Source organism: Micrasema longulum, unplaced genomic scaffold, assembly GCF_059751315.1.
Source record: "Micrasema longulum isolate JH-2025_06_02 unplaced genomic scaffold, ASM5975131v1 h1tg000180l, whole genome shotgun sequence".
In the NCBI taxonomy this organism is placed as follows: domain Eukaryota; kingdom Metazoa; phylum Arthropoda; class Insecta; order Trichoptera; family Brachycentridae; genus Micrasema; species Micrasema longulum.
Window position 1 is genome coordinate 640609 of NW_028277385.1, and position 18272 is coordinate 658880.

An 18272-nucleotide genomic window follows, 5' to 3' on the forward strand; every position below is an offset into this window, starting at 1 on the left:
TCGTATATGCCAAAAGCAATTTATGTCGTTCATGTAAAAATAAATTTATAAATGTGTTTAAGTTTAGTCTAAATTTAAAGATGCGCAATCTGACGATCGAAAAGTAATTATACTTTAGTAATATGAAAGTTTAATTATATTGTATAAACAGAAAAACTTTCGAAAACTATTGTTTTTAGGTAACAACCATTTACTTTATTTTTTTGATGGCGCAATTTTAAAAGAACTGCGTTCTAAAATGATAAAATCGTAGGCTTTCCTTACTTTCCATCAGACTACAGTCTTAAGATAAAATAAAAACAAACGAAGAAAAATGTGTCTTTTTTTAAAAGTTAACTATTTTTATTCATTTGTGTTTTGTATTTCAGTTAATTTTTTTCAGCAAGTTTTTTTAAAAAACAAAATAATTCGTTTATTATAAAATTAATTATGTTTTGGTTTTAGATGGTAGAATTGGCTGTAAACTATTTTGCCATTTTACTAGATTTTTTTTTTATTATGGATAAATATAATTTTTGTTTTGTTTTAGAAATATAAATTGACTAAATATTGACACCTGACAATGAAGGTTTGTATTTAATCCCACATTTTAATATAAAATTAATAATATTATTCATTTTTAAAATTTAAATACCCATGTCCATGTTACGTTTCGTTTTTTTAATCTTAAGTATAATTCCACGGTAGTGTATTGCGTTACATTATTTTCTTAGAACATTTTTCCGTGTTCTCATCGCTTTAACATACAATACCACGATTTGGAGTCCAAATTATATCCAAAATAATTTTCTTAATCACTTCGGGCCATTATTTCGAGTGATGAAATCAGGCTAATAGTATTTAATGACTATCATTTCTGAATATACAGAAGACAGCGTTCTATTTAAGTTCTTTTAATCACAGCCACAAATTGCTCAATTAACAAATTGGGAGCTGTTGCAATGAATACTGTGCGGTAAATTAAATGATGGTCGTTTGAAGAAGAAAATCATTACCATGTCTACATAATGTCTTCATGAGCGAGTGCTCGATATTCACGGGATCAATACTTGACTCATATATTACTCAAAGGGCCAATTTAAAAAACACTTATTAATAACACATCATCATCAATCATTATTTTAACTTGGATTTATCCCAATCCTTTACATTCCTTCAAAAGCAAAATATAGGATTGAAATTATAACAAAGCAAACATTAAAAAGTATAACGTATTTTAAAAAAATAAGGAAAGTTTTTATTTTAACTTTATGTATGTTTTAAAAAAAAAACAATTTTCTAAATATTTATTTTTTCTTATAGTACTCAGCATATAAACATAATATAAAAGAAAATAAAAAAATAAGAAAAAAAATACATAGGCATAACCTGTGCCTACATGATTTTATCAGTTTTACGTTATAGCACGTACACAATAAAAATACACAGTATTAATATTTTAATACAAGAAACCAAAAAGAAACCTAAAATAACAAATGAAAACTCAATGTTTTTCAAAAAAACAGTATCTCTAATAAATTATTGGAATTTGTTTATGAAAACTTTACTATCTAGAGACGGTGAACGATGTATACTAAGGGTTGTTTATATTTTTTAATTTTGGTAAAACTTATTTAAGCGGCTTTTGCTTTATTTTTTGAGAAGAAAAAAAGTGATGTAAACTTTGTTGTATCTATATTTGTTTTTTCTATAGCTTTTCTCATAAGACTTTTCATGAGTATTCCATTATATTTCGCGTAAAAAATAAGGCGCAAGGTCAACTCCCGTAATATTGTGTGGAGTACTCATTTTCCATACAAAAGCCAACTTCATCTTCGCCATTACTGCGTAATATAAATATAAGAAACATTAAATTTTCATTACTGAGACACCGCGTTTGCATGGGGAAACTTCCTACGCGTATTCTATGTAAATTGACATAAACTATTATAGCTAGCTGTCACGCGCTCGGCACACGCCACAATGCCTTGAATTAAATTTTTACAACTTTCGTGCCGCCCCAACGTAAAAAAAGCAAACGTTTGCGCACGTTGATATTGAATGTGTACAGAGCACGCAAAAAATTTTCGTTCGGGGCCTTTTGCTACGTGTATCATTTAACTCGGTGAAGATTTTTCAATAGTTTCAGAGAAATACGGAGCAGAATGTCCGATTTCTTTTACCGAACCGCTGTTTCAGTAGGAAAAATGTTTAGAAATCCTGAACAGTTCTGTTAGTATCGTTTTGTTGTTCGACAAAGTAAGTTTTAAGTATAGTGTGTTGTGCGTAGAAGTCGTATATCAATTACAAAGCAAATTATGAACAAGTATCACGTATCTATTTGCTTCTCACTCGCACTCACCTGCAAGTGATCGCTGAAAGAAAACTGGATCCTTAATCGCTTTCGGAAGTAAAGTAAAGATTTTATTGAATAAAGTCATTAGGTTTCTCTATGTTGTTTACTAGATGAAATTAAAATCAATTATCTGTGCCTATTCCACTGATTGAATTTCTGCATCTTTCTTACAAGCTAAACAAATCAAGGGCTTTTGCGCTAGTACATAATTATTTTCTTCATCGATGCCTTAATTATAAAAATAAAACCTAAATTTTAAACCTAAACATAAATTAACATATTACAACAGACATGAAGAACATTTAAGAGAAGGTAATATAAAAGTCTAGGCATCTACAGGGCTTATGACCTGTCAATGGCTGATTTAAGTGGCCACTTTACACACTGTGTAACATTCACCATTCTGCCCATATTTGAACATCTATATTTCTTCAATTCTTTCATCCGTTGATGTTTGTGAAGTTAAAGAGCTGAAACCTTTATTTATGCGGGTGAGATTCATCTAATTGAATTATTTCACCTACATACTAGGTAACGCCTGAAAATGTTATTTTTTCAATTTCTATACTTCATCATGGACCAGGTGGATTTATCAACAATATTTTGAGTTTGTCCAAATTTTTGTAGACAAGGACTGGATTCGACTCCCTGGGAAGCTGTTTACATTAATATATTACAACAGAGATGAAGAACATTTAAGAGAAGGTAATATAGTTAATGTAAACAGCTCCCCAGGGAGTCGAATCCAGTTCTTGTCTACAAAAATTTGGACAAACTCAAAATATTGTTGCTAAACATAAATCTTAAACATTAAATCTCAACTATTTTGATAACTTACACTTACATGACGCAGAACCTACTGTATTTATTTACCTTATAAACGATATTCTAAAACAAAATACATTCGACCCTTTTAGCCCTTAATTGATTCCTGTAGATAAAAAGTTTTTTTTTTTTTTTGTATTTTTTAAAAACATTTGTTCTTCAGAAATGATTTAACGTCCATTTTCAAAAAATACTTGACTGATAATTAATCGAATAAGTTTATGAAACTAGTTATATTATCTTACAGTTATGTTTATTCAGTCGAATAAGTTTAATTTTGGTGCGAAGGTTTTCACGGTCACTGTTATCAATATGTTTCTTTTTTTGCAAATTAAACTCAGCATGGTTCCTAGTAGTACATACTACAAAAATTAATTGAAATGAATGTAAAAATGAGTAGAAAAAGATTGGCGCCATAGCGCAGTCGGTAAGACGGCCTACTGTGAAACTGGCGTCGCGGGTTCGATTCCCGCCAGTTGAAAGAAAAAAATTCCTAGAAAGATTTTTTTCTCAATTGGTCTGGGGTTTTCCATCTATCCCACCTGCTGACAAGCCTCTAAATAGAGGCTTGGCGAGTTATTCCTTTTATAAAAATGTGTCTACTGCCGATTGCGACACGGTACAAATTACTAGTACTTAAACACATACTTTTTTTCTATAAAACACTCAGCTCACCCCGAAGATGGCTCCTGCAATGGTAGCCAAAACGTTAGAACAAATCCTACACACATGGTATCACCCAAAAAATATAAATATTGAAGTTTAATTTAGTTGAAATACATATTTAAAACGGAATTTCGGTTTAAAAAAACGAACCGGCCAGAAGCCGGCTATCGAACTAATAAACAAACTTTTGTATGCAATGCCGACTACCAACATAAGCATTAATACACTACGGACACAAGTTATTAAAAAAAGAGCTTGCCGCTATCATTCTTGAAGGTACCTACGTTGGTGAATAAAGAAAAGAAAAATGTTATATTTAAAAAAATCTACATAACAAGAAATAAACATACCATTGACTCCAAATAATGTACGACTTGCATTATGAAAAAGAAAATTTAAAAAGAGCTATATTAAATATGAATATTGTTCTAGCATAAAAGTATTGCAAAGCTTTCGAGAGTACTGAATTATAAAGTAAGGTAAAACAAATGAATACCTGTAAAGGTACATAAGTGGGATGTCTTTTTCAAAACAAGGTTGCCTGACGAACGAGAAATACACAAACAAAGAATGAAGTTGGTATAATTAAATAAGAAAATCTGATAAACGGGTAATAAAAAACTTGTATTTTATTTAAATTAAAATTTTATGACCTCAAACTCGTGACATGTCCTTATCAACACGATTCATAATTTTATATCAAGGGAAAATGCAGAGAATTTCCAGTTCTATACGCACATTTCCATTGCCAACAAGGAAATGCCTCTTTTACGGGATCACTATTTTATATTTTGAATTGCTTAACAAGTTTTTTTTCAGCAATTTACGATTATTTTATTGGCTCACAGTACAAAAGGGCCAATTAATCCGGCTCGAAATGCCTGGAAAGGTAATATTTAGCTAGGGTTTTTATTTTTGTTTAATATTTCCCAAAAATTTCGTCTATTTTTTTACATTATAGATAATATACATAAAGATTTAGTATGGCTTTATGTATTTTCGTGTTTTTTAATATATTATAGAACAGTTTTTAGAGATTAGCATGCGTGAGTGAGTGCCGTTCTTGCATCGCAAGTTTTGTTTATGTATCTTTTATGACATGATCACATTTTGCTTTCCGTTTTCTATGGTTTATGGGGCAATTTTTGTCATAATGGTATTTTATGAAATCCTCAAGTTTTTTCCTAACTATGCAAACATTCAGCGAGGAATGTCAAACAATTGGAAGGATTATAAACCGATTTAACTAATATTTATTACTTTTTATGTCTTTTACAATTTATTATTTTCCCGAGTCATAAAAAAGGTGATGTTGTCCCATTATTTTGCCAGTAAAATCAAATCACCATTTCCCCAAAGGAATTCGCTGATATAAGTATATTAAAATTTAATACCTTTTCAGTTTCGCTACCTGCAGTTATAAGTTATTTAAACAATTTTCATATAAGGAGTTCTAATAATTTTGATGTTAGTGATATTTATAATTCGAATCCATTAACTCTGAATGTCTTTTTATAGCAATAAATGATTCTAGATTTTTTTATGAAGTCGATTTAAAGTTAATGATTTTGTAGCAAAGTCACGGGCTTCGATGCTCGGGGTCGTGGTTCAATCTACTACGTTGCCATATCAGATGATTTTAATGTCGGTCGAGCTGGAAATCGTTTTAATGTATTGATATTTTTGATACATGAGAAAGTTCAAACCAAAATATTTAATTTTTTAAAGTTAATTTATAGGTTAAGATTTAAATTTAGTTTCACATATTACAACAGCGATGGATGATATTTTTGAGAAAGGTTACAGGAAATCTAGCCATATACGGGACCTATGACCTGTGTTTGGCTAGTTTAGTGACTACGTAACACGTTCATCACCATCTTGAAATATCCACATTTCTGCAATAAAAAAGTTCATTGCAACGAGAAATTGGTTAAAAAAAATGATTTTTTACACTCGGTAAATCTAAAGCATTTTAATGTTTGGCGAAGTTTCTCGAAAACATATGAAAAAAATAATATAAATGACCTACTTTGAACTTGGTCACAGATTCTTGTGAATCAACCAATCAACCATAGCGTTGTTACATAATATAATAAGTATTGTAGCTTAACGAAATAAATGAATATATAAAATATATTCATTAAGTTCTGAATGTTAATTTTTCTTTCCGGGATGAAGAATTTGGTTATTTGAGTAAAATAGAACCAGAACTCTGGTCGCGTATTTTTGACTCGATAGCTGCTCTTAGGTAAAAACCCAAAAAAGGAAATTTAGAGAAGAAACTTCCGCCTCACATTGTAGTGGTCGGTATGTTTGCCGAGCTACAGAGCGCATGGATGGTTGGGATTCTAGTTCCTCGTCTCCAATTATGATATATTACAATTATGATATATATGAGCTAGATAACATAACGTCTTGCAGCTACAGAGCGCATGGACAATAAGAAATCTAGCCCTTTTTTACATTTTTATTTTTAAATTTTTATCTGATAATGAAGTTTAGAGTTTAAGTGATATTTTAAAAACGAAATAAAAAGCAGATTTATAAAATTAGAATTTAGATAACAACAAGTCTTGCAGCTATTGAGCGCATGGACAGTTGAAATTCTAGACCCCATTTACTAAATTTAGATATTTGATAACATTTACATAATATGATAGCTAACATCACAAAAAGTCTTGCAGCTTCAAAACGCATCGACAAATGGTATTTCAACAACATAAGAATGATTTTAAAAAGTTAATAATAAAAAATAAATTTAAGAAACGCAATAATAATTCATTGAGCAAAGAACTAGTAAGTATGGCAATTAAGTGAACATGTAACAGCATAAAATGTAAAATATTAAAAAGAAAACAAAGATAGCATTCCTTAACTTATTGTTAAGGTTAACAAGGCAATAGACGATACCCAAACTCAAACTCGTCCCTATTTTATTTTCGTATGCAGTAAACAGGATCTAATCTAATACGCTGCACTTGATTTTTAACAATGCAGTACCCTATGCACCATCTGGTGCGGAAAAGGGTTTGATAAGAGAAGTCATCATGACGATTTGAACGGTGATCATGTAATGATTAGTCATGAGGACTTGTCACAAGAGGTAGCATTACACATACTAGACATAATAAAGGCAATAAAAGGTATACATGCTAGCAGGATACTAAATGTCGAACACTCTTCAACTGGATCGGAAGGTCTGTTGACGAATGACAACAGTCAGCTTTCTCTTTACGAGTTTTCTGTGGTTTTCTCGTCACTGGAGCAATTGCGGAGAAGCTCCTTTTAACAAGCCACAGCCGAAACATTCCATCAGATTCTTCCATATAATAAACTTATCAACTAAATAATGTTTTTTATAAAAGTAAATAAAAAAAAACGTTGGTTTTTGAAGTAAACAAATAATTAAGTATCCTTTTGAACTGAAAATAAACCTTGTCATTATATGCAAGGCAAAAAATAGTGCAAGACCCATTAAAAAAAATCACATGGGTAGTGAGTGAATTCTGTTTAGAGTTTAGAATATCACGGCATTCTTTATAATCCACGGTTCATTTCTTCCTATTTTTATGTCGCTAATCAAGCGCTTATTATACCAAGACACAAGACCTTTGATACCACAAAGGGCCTTTGTGACCGGACATTTTCTTGTCTGGAGAACAAATGTCGTAGACTGGCATTCATGGTAAGAGCTTGTTGTCGTTTTGTAGAATCGCCTGATTATCGCTGGAATACCTTTGTTGAACCAACCACTATCTCAGAAATCAGGTAACATAATTGTCAATTAATAAATAACAACTGTCTTCTTAAAGGGTAATTATTTATGAAGATAAAAGTATTCTAAAAAGACAAACCGCATTCGATGACGATAGTTTTTGCGCAGCTTTTCTCACCTTACAATAAAAATATTAATATGCGATAAGTGGTTTTGTTTAATTATTATTATTATGACTTTATGGTATTAAAATAATTTGTATAACGCCATTTTTGTGAAAATCACCTCAAGGGCGCTGTACAGTGAATAAATATCCCAGCACGTCTACGGAGCGCATGGACAGTTGGGATTTCAGTTCCTCGTATCCAATTATATTATAATTCTGATATATAGGAGCTTAAGACAGTAAAAAATCTTGCTCCCATTTAATTTTTATTTTATTTGACAATGATGTTTAGAGTTTTGGTGATATTTTAAAAATGAAAATAAAAAAAGCAAATTGACAAAAATAGTACTTGGTCTTGCAGCTTTTGAGCGCATGGATGGTTGGAATTCTATACCCCATTTACGAAATTGAGGTATTTGAAAGTTGTTAACATTTACCTATTGAACCTAAATTACCAATCGTCTTGCAGCTACAAAGCGCATGGACGAGTGAAGTTCTAGCGACTTAAAATTATCAATAAATTTACAAAAGCGAACATGGAACATAACAGTAAATTTTTCAAGTGTTCATGCTAAAAGGTAAACGATAAAAAAAAAACAGATAAATCACCGTTTCAACATTATGGATAACAAAACAAATAATTTGGGTAGTTACTGTCACACGTGTGGCTAACAGGCTGTTTGCTAATTCCTGGAAAATGGTTGATGCCCAAATGAAGTTATCGAGGGGGGGGGGGGGGATAATGCCTATTGTTCCAATGACTTTGCATCCATTTTGATCAGTGTTATTTCGCTTTACAATGGATACCCAAAATTCACGCTCAATTTTATTTTTTTACATTAATATTAGACAAACGTGTGAATGAGAGTGATTGAAGAATTGACGTTTCATTTTGTATGATATTAAAAAGAATATATTTGATAAATATTATGTATTCGTCAACTTTAAGTAGCACTGTTATCGCGGGAGGTAGTGTTCCAGATAGTTAAATCTTGGTACATTCGCGTCACAAATTAATACATACGTCAATTTAAGAGAAATGCATTCAGTCTTGTAACGAAAGTTAAAATAACACTATTTTTTCAAAAGCAGATTGCACGTTTTTTAAACGTACACATTAATCGAATATTTTATAAACGTATTTGAACGTTTTGGAACGTTTAGAAACGTAACTACATCGGGAGTTTTTCAAAAATAGTTCTTTAAACGCTTTTTAAAGAACGAATAAAAAACGTTAATCGAATGTTAAAAAAAAACCTACATTGAACCTTTCTACATAAGTTAGTCCATACGAGTAAATTGATAGTTTTTCTAAACATACGTATTTTTTTGAGTAAGTACCTATAAATATCAAGACATTATTCGAACGTAGGTTCATCTGTTGTAAATTTAAACAGCTAAAACCTTTATTGATGTGTATGAGATTTTTCTGACTAAATTATTTTACCTACTAAGCAACGCCTGAAAGTTTTTTAAATTACGGTAGCCAATTTTTAAATTGTTTTTTGGCTTATTTGGTTTAATAAACAATGTTTTGAGTTGGTTCTAATTTCTGTAAAAATGACGGGATCTCCTTCTCATAAATGTTCTCCATATCTAATGTAATATGTTAGTGTTGTGTCTACAAATATTTAGACAAACTTATATAAATTAGACATTTAAAGATCAGATGATTATGTGCTTTGCGCTGTGCACCTAATCTTACGAACTCTTGTTAATATAACGTGACCTGTTAGAAACTGAACTGGTGAGATTAATTTGTAAGGTAATAAATGTTGCTACTTACCCGGTAAAAATGAGCCCAGATTGTAGGAAATAGTTTGAGAATTACAAAATAGCTATTAAGTCAACACGGCCGTGGCTGAGTGGTACGAGGAAGCGTTTGCTATAGGCGGGCACGCGAGTCGTGACCTGCAGGGCGACATACACCGTATAGAACAGGGGTGCCATATGAAATATGTACGTACACACAATGTTGCACTCGTGATTAAAATGGCGTCCTAAAAACATTGGAAAGATAAAATGATGTGACATTCAATGAACATCATCACCTCCGTGTTCAAAGACGTGAATTTAATCCAAAGCCAAGGAATTCAACTCTCGTACATATACGAGTGCTAGTACTCCTATTTGTGTAGGCGCGCATCTTGGCACCATAATAAAACTCGGAACACCCTGAGATTTGAGGAGGAAAGGCTCGAGGAGAATATCAGGAATAAGATGGTTCGATTTCATTGCCAACATTTAAGTCTGAGAACGGATGCAGACGCTTCTTATGCTGAGCGTTTTAAGAGTGCGGCAGTGGACCAGAAAAGCCTTTACCTAAGTTAACAATATTTTGAGTTTGTCTAAATTTTTGTAGACAGGGACTGGATTCAACTCCCTGGGGAGCTGTTTATATTAACATATTACAACAAAGATGAAGAACATTTAAGAGAAGGTAATATAGAAGTCCAAGCATCTACAGGGCTTATGACCTGTCAATGGCTGAATGAAATAATTCAATTAGATGAATATCACCCACATAAATAAAGGTTTCAGCTCTTTAACTTCACAAACATCAACAGACGAGAGAATTGAAGGAATATAGATGTTCAAATATAGGCCGAATGGTGAATGTTACACAGTGTGTAAAGTGGCCACTTAAACCAGCCATTGACAGGTCATAAGCCCTGTAGATGCCTGGACTTCTATATTACCTTCTCTTAAATGTTCTTCATCTCTGTTGTAATATGTTTACCTAAGTTGCCTGTGAGGGCTCCCGCCGTCCGGAAGGCCGTCGATGACGACCTTTCGGCTTCATTTGACGAAACCAAGGGATGCGGGATTGACGTCGGAGGAGGTAAGAGGGCTGGCAACTGGGTCTTAGGAGCGGATGTGAGAGAAAGATTATCTTGACAAATCGATGAAACAATGGAAAATGACAAATTTTGACGCTGAAAACTTTTATTTTATTCCTGGTAAAATCGTAAAAATTAAATGTAATTTTACTAAAGCCTGGATATTACGTGATGTAATTCGTTACTGTAATTGAGCCTCCTGGTTTGTTGTGGAACTAAAAAGTCCTTTCTTTGTATGTAATCCAAACTTGCTAAAACACGTTGGTTTAACTTTGGCACATGTTTGACATGTATTTGCTAACGTAATTTATGCCATCCCTGATTTGGCGTATACTACGATGGTTACTAGTTGCTAGTTGCTATACTACCAATAGTGTGGTGGGTGCAATGCGAGGAGACAGGAGTGGGGGGGACGCTATGACCCGAGCAAGTTCAGCGGGCTATTCGAGGCAAACAGAGAAGAATTAGGATATTAAATTTGTTTTATAAATAAATAAAATCATCAAACCCCTTTTCGGCACTCTACGGTGCATAGGGCAATGCATTTTTAAACTATTTAAATCTTTGAAAGTACATTTCTCCTCATACCCGAAACCGCTTTGAAGACCATGGGTATTTGTTTAACTTCTACAAAAAAGCAATGTTTTTTTGTCGAAAAACGACTTTTACATGTAAAATTATATTAATTTAGCTCAACATCACTAATTTTACCGCAATTTTCCTTATTGGTTTGGCAAATTATAAGGAGAGCCTTTATCGGATACTGTCATTTATTTCTTATTTATTATTATTATTTTTTTTTTTTTCACACAACAACAGGCCAGGATACCCAATTACAGTTGTGAATTACATCACAGAACACCCAGGCTTGAGAAAAACCACATGTAATTTTTTGTGTTCTCACCGGGAATCGAACCCGGAACCTTCCGTGTGTGAGTCAAGCGTCTTGACCACTAAACCACGGTGGCCGCCATTCATACTTATTCATGATCATATTGCAACGCAAAAAGTGGATATCCTTGTATCACAATAGCCAATGATCCAGTGGCGTCTTTGATACCAAATTTCTAGTGAAGCTCAGATTTTAAGGATAAATATAATATGCGTAAATATTGCGTAGGTACCTATAGTAAATAAGACAGTACGGGCCATTTCTGTGGGCATCTTTGAGAATTTTTATATTGGTTGCTAGTTTTTTTATTTTCATAATGTGTTGATATAATGCGAATTAAAATACATATTAGGTACTGGTGACTAGCAATGATTTCTTAGTGAGGCTCAGCTTCACTTGCTTCATATGCTTCTTCGTCCCTGCAATGATCATAATAGTAATTTTACGAATGTGAAGCTTATAACGATCACCTTTTACAAAGAGGTAAGATGAGTCCTGATACTCGCGTTTTAAAGATGTAGATGCCAACCACATGTAGGTACACTACGAGGCTAACTTTTCTTCATTCGATTTCATTTTACATGAGAGTAGCCATCGAGTCGAAAACACACGTCCAAGTCAGGTGCGTTCTGCCCATACATACTGTGGATGCGGCGAATCCCTTGAATATTGAAAAATAATAATACGTATTTTTTATTAAAAATTATAAATAAAAATATAAATTTCAAAAATCTATAAACAATCCTAATATTATTGCATTCCTACCTACGTATGCAATGTACGCATATTTCCTATATCAAAGTACTGAATATCATGGCACCTTGGACTTGATAGTATTAGTTAGATACGGTGGAATCTGAATATTACTCTTCATTTTGAGTCGAGTCATATTACAAATGATCAAATCTCCACGCACGCGCATAAGGGTTCATAACGCTGTCATATTGTTCTACGAGACTCGTAGAGATAAGAGCATCCAACTCGTGTAATGCAAAGAAAAATCATCTTTAATAACATATAGCATAAAGATTCAAAAAGCGTATTATTGAAATTTGGCATAAATTTAAGAACATCCTGAGTTTTAAGTGCTTATAAAAACCTTACATAGCATTATATTCGTAATAATATAAACAGTATTACATAATATGTAGAAATACCCTATAAAGTGATTCCACATTGATTTTAGATAGATATTGACTTATTATCATGTTTTCTAAAAGTAAAGACATTATTTTTTTTTGTCAATATCATCCCTACTAATAATATTCACCGCACGCGCCTAGTCCAGGTTTTTTTTTTTTTTTATAACTTAATCCAGCCAATGACAGGTCATTAGTTTTTTAAATGACTCGACTTAAGTATTTTCTTCTCAAAAATGTTTTCCCTCTCTGTTGCAACAAACTTTGATTTGGACATACTTAAAATATTTTTGAGCGCAGGGTTAGTTAAATTCGGGCCTGCAACGGCCCAGTCACGGATAACAGAATCGTGACGTTTCCGATCGCACAGTTCGTGAACTCTACATTTTTTTATTTATTTCTCTTTTTCAATGTTAAACGTAATGGGTACCAGAGTTGATAATATCTGCCTAACCCCTTCACGTTCACGGCATACATAATACCCAGCTAGAATGCGTTGATGCGCGTCAGTGACTTCGTTTGAAGATTGAGGTGATGATTCGCTTGGCGAAACGGCGCAAATATATAAATAATTAGGTTTCGTATTCGACGGTGTTTTTAGTACGTCCAAATGATTCGAGGCAGGCTGGATTTCTTCTCTCGATGTCAGCCAAATGAATGTCAATTTGTCGCAACAGAGAGGGAAAACATTCTGCCTATGTTCAAACATCCACATTTCTTCTTCTCTTCCATTTGCTGACTTCTGTGAATATCCATCCGGCTGATTGCATCAGATGGAAGAGTTGAGGAAGTGTGGATAATAAAACAATAATAATGTGCTGTTCCTTGATCAGTACACCACAAACTATGGCTTTTTTATTTTTTTTATTTATTAAATCATACAATTTTTTTTTGTACTCCCAGGAGTTACAACAAACTCATTTTGGGACAGAAAAATATTTACATATAGGTATGTTAACAACAATAATATAGCAACAAATAGTAATAAAGTAACAAGTAATAATATGTACATAAAAACTGAAATAAGATAGCAAGCAAATATATGATACAAATTATACATCCGCTTGCCATCCTTTAAACAATCCATAATAAAAATTAAAAATAAAATTGTTATATTTACATATTGCAAAAAAGAAATAAGAAAAGAATTAAGAAAAATAAATTATTATCATACTAAATGTCATGATAATATATTATAATGCATGCTTGCATGCACCAATGTTCCGATTGTGTCGTATTGTAAACTTGAGACGAAATCTGCACTTTTTTGGTGTAGGTCATTTAAGATTTATACAGTCACTAAGATATACCAGATCTTGTCTTGATGTTGTAATAATTATTTATTTTTTGTCCTAGTTTTAATTTTTTTAGTAGTATATTATTTCAATTATACTTGTATGCTATTATAAGGAAATGTTTTCGTCATTGTTAACTGGACTGAATAAGTCAGTTAATAATAATGAATAAATAATAAATAAAATAAAAAAATTAGCAAATATTTTTTTTTTTTTAAATATATAAATAATACTGTAAAATGGCAACTTAAACCATGCAATGACAGGTCATAAGCCCTGTAAATGCCTAGAGTTCCATATTCCCTTCACAAAAATGTTAACCCACTCTGTCGCAACAAATTACGGTTTCGTGTTGATTATTGATGCATGAAATGCAGCGTGTTGCGATCATCTGTTAATTGAAGGTACTTTGATTAATCTGACGTTTCAGATACCAGTCAAGGAATAATAGATCCGTGGCTTGGATCTAAAAGGTTCAATGTCGTAAATGCTTATATTACAGTAGAGTAATATCAATAAAAAAACATAACATCATTTTATGTATGTGTATTGTGAATATATAATTTAAATCGACTCTCCACAAAATGTTGGCAAGAAAAGTATTATGCCACTGGAGATCTAAGCCACAGAAATGTTGAAGAGTAAAACCACATTTGTAATAAAAATAATAATTTTACTTAATTATGCACAGCCAAGATCACCATAAAAATATTTAAAAAAAACTTCAATATACGAAATTATTTCCATATACAATACTTCACGATTACAATATAACGGATAAGCATAAAGAAAAAAAGACTCATCAACTTATCTTCCAGGTAAAAAAAAATGTCTATATACAGTACAATTGGTGTTTAGACCTTTTATGTGTGGACCGTGTATGCACCTATTAGAATATTCTGAAAATGTCTTATTGCGTAGGCACGTGGATATTTTTTGTATTATATCATTAATACTGACATATTTTGTATACTTGTATTTTTTATTTAGAAATTTTAAAGATGTACTTTTGTCTCTTATTTTCAGACTGTTGTGTAATGAATAAAATAGCTCTTAAATATTTAGATTTGCTGCGCGGTAATATTTCTCATAAAGGAAACACCTACTTATTTCATGTTTTGGAATTATGTCGTTTGTTTAGGCGACTTTAATTTTAACTGGCGCGTCTTGGCGCCGGTTATTTCCTTTATAATAAAACTAATTGTTTTCCTATATAAAGAAGAACGCTTTGAAATCGGAGTCAGATTGAAGAAACAGTGAAACAGTTGGTTTGAACCGTAAAGAGATCGCGCTGTTCTACGTAGGCGGAGAGGATAGAACGCCGCATTACTCTGTCTGTGCATATGAATCTCGCTTCCTCTACTTTCATAAGCATTATCTTCACAGTCAACATCTACGCCCCGTTTGTTACTGTTGTACTTTAAAATTTGTGAGGGAAATAAAGGAAAATTTAATCAAAAGTTTTTTCTACATTTCGATAAGCAAGACTGCCAAGTTCCAGTATCATTAAGGCGATCCAATTGAAATGTCATTCTAGTGCCCTATGTACAATGGATAGTGAAATTTTGATAATTATGAAGATGATAATTTAAATATTCTAAATAACTAGAGACAAAATAAGAGCAAATGCAGCAAATAAACAAATCGACGGTCCCTCGTATACTTTCGAATCTGTATTTTGCGAGGTTTACAGGAGAGCAAAAATAAAGGTTGTTTTTTTAAAGAAGTTATCAGATACTGTAGAATCGAGAAAGATAAAAATATTTCATACAATAGTATTTCAATGGACATGTGGTTAGAAAAGGAAATAAAATAATTTCGTAAAAAAATAAAAAAACAATGCAAGACACAATGAATTGACAATAATGTTATTAAGATGCGGCGGTCTTAACATTTCTAGCCAATGGGAGAACAAGGGTGAGTGGATCCACCCCGCAGTGGGTTTTAGAAGAGTATTATTGGAGTTTATTTGCTCTTAGGCAAATATGTATATTTTAAGGTTTTATTTTGGGAGCTTGTTGATCCAGGGAGCCCTTACATTAGTGGGAAATGACAGAAGAAAACTATGCTATGATTCGGTGTAATTATAACATGAATTTTGTTACGAAGCGCGAGAGAAAAAGGCGATGAGTGAATGAAACTCATCTGAATTTTTTTACTACTGATGGTACCTAAGGGTTTTACGGCTTTTATTGAAGTTGTTCATGTGTCCATATGGTTTTTTTTACTTCCGGGTAAGGAATTGAGGAATCTTTTCTTATTGTCAGCATTTCGACATCCGTGCTGGATAATCAGTATTTTTGATGTTTTGATTATTTTGTTGTTTACGATCAGAAAATGCATGATTCACCTTCTTGATTGGCTTTAAGACGATAGTAGCTCAAACGCAGTGGGCATTGGTTTACGGGTGAGTCCACATATTTGTTTAAATTTTTCAAGTACATAAATGGTATTTGTTGGTAGCTCGATTCAATTAAATTTTCCATATACAAAACTCGATTATACTTTTTCGGCAATTAAATACAACTCTGTTACACTTCTATTGATATCAGGACCCAGGTTCAAAATATCTACTTTGTAGTTTATTGACAACCTATTACAAAATACGTTATTTGCACGTAAATAATAATTTCATCTTTGTAAACGGATTGTCGAGCGAATTAAAATGTTATTTTGTATCTTATAATATTTGAGTGCAATAACCATAAAACTATTATGTCTGCAAATAGTTAAGTTAAAATTCTTTCCAGTAAAAAAACAAAAAGCATCGTAAAATGATTTTACGATTAATAATTCAGATGCTAACAGTATTTTAAGGGAAATTATTTTTATTTCGTGATAGTGAGCGTGCAACCAAATTATTACAGCGAACTAACTAGAAATATAGAGGTACTAAAAATAAAAATAAACTCTTATTAGACTTGTTAACTTTTAACTAATCATTATCATCGTTCCTTTATCAGAAGCAAATGGCGCATAGGGGACTTTATTTTAACTCAAATCGCTTTTTATCTCGGTTTTTTAATATACTCCTACTAGTACATAAGAGGAAAATTTCAATTGAAATGTTTTTTGATGCTGTAATTCGGTATGTAGTTTTGAAAAAAAAATCCACCCATAACCATATTTTATAAAAAATCTGCTTTGTGAGGTGAGTCCTTTACCTAAATATATGAAACCATTGTACAATTTTGTAAAAAATGTATAAAAAAATAACGCGTTCATTCTAATAAACAATAATTTTGATCAACGACGTTTTAAGTATGTCTCAATGTTTGCAGACAGGCTGAATTTCCTTCCTAGAGAGTTATTTAGATCTTAATTTGTCGCAACAGAGTAGGAAAACATATTAAACATAAGCAAAATCGTGAATGTTTCTCAATGTGCAAAATTAGCCAATGACAGGTCACAAGCCCTGTAAATGCCTAGACTTCGATAGTCACTAGAAGTACGGAGTTGTTTTCAACTACATAACTAACTATGCACGAAACTCTCCGATCCGCGTTTACATTCCTTATCCAACAAATTTATTTGTTATATAGACATTTTTATTACAACAATTATTCATTTTAAAACGTTCTTAAATGCATTGTTTAAAATTAATTATTAAAGTCGTAATAAAACTGTCTGTTTCATGCAATTTTTTCTCTGTTTTTGATGTGTATTATTATTATCTTATCTTTTTCTAAAATTAATTTATCCAATATTTTTGTCTACCATTATTATCTTATATATACTTACTGTAAACTAATTTTTATTATTAAATTTTTACATCAACAAGCATATACCATTTTTTTAATGAATATTCTTTGCAAGTTTTTGCTTTTTAATTCTTAAATTTTTAATCTAGTCATATTTTTTTTCTTCTTTATTATGCAAAGTTTCACCTTTTATTTTTTATACAAAAAATAGTGTTGTTTATTTTTTAAAAAATATCGCTTACTATGTTTGTATACTAGTATAATTTTACCAGTATATTTTTTATAAATGCCTCCTGGGCGTATTGTAAAATTAAATAAATATAAAAATAAAAAAAATCCTTCTTAAAATGTTTTCCCTCTCTGTTGCAATAAATTTGGAATACTATTGATTTTTAGAACAGAGTGAACTTCAAATAAAACTTTACAAAAATAAATAAGGTTTTCGCACTGACGTACGCATAGTTAATAGACACGTTAATTTTAAAGCAAAAAATATTGCGTTGCTCTAAAGAAATAAAAAAAAAAGAGATAAAAAATCAGAATGTGCATGCAAATACTAATACTTTACCTAGCGAGAATAGACAGTCCCTAATATGTTTGCTTATATTTTAATTTTGCTTTTTTGTATATTTTTTACCTTCTTCACTGTTTTGCAAACAGAATATTTTAATACTTTGCTTTACTTATAATAAACG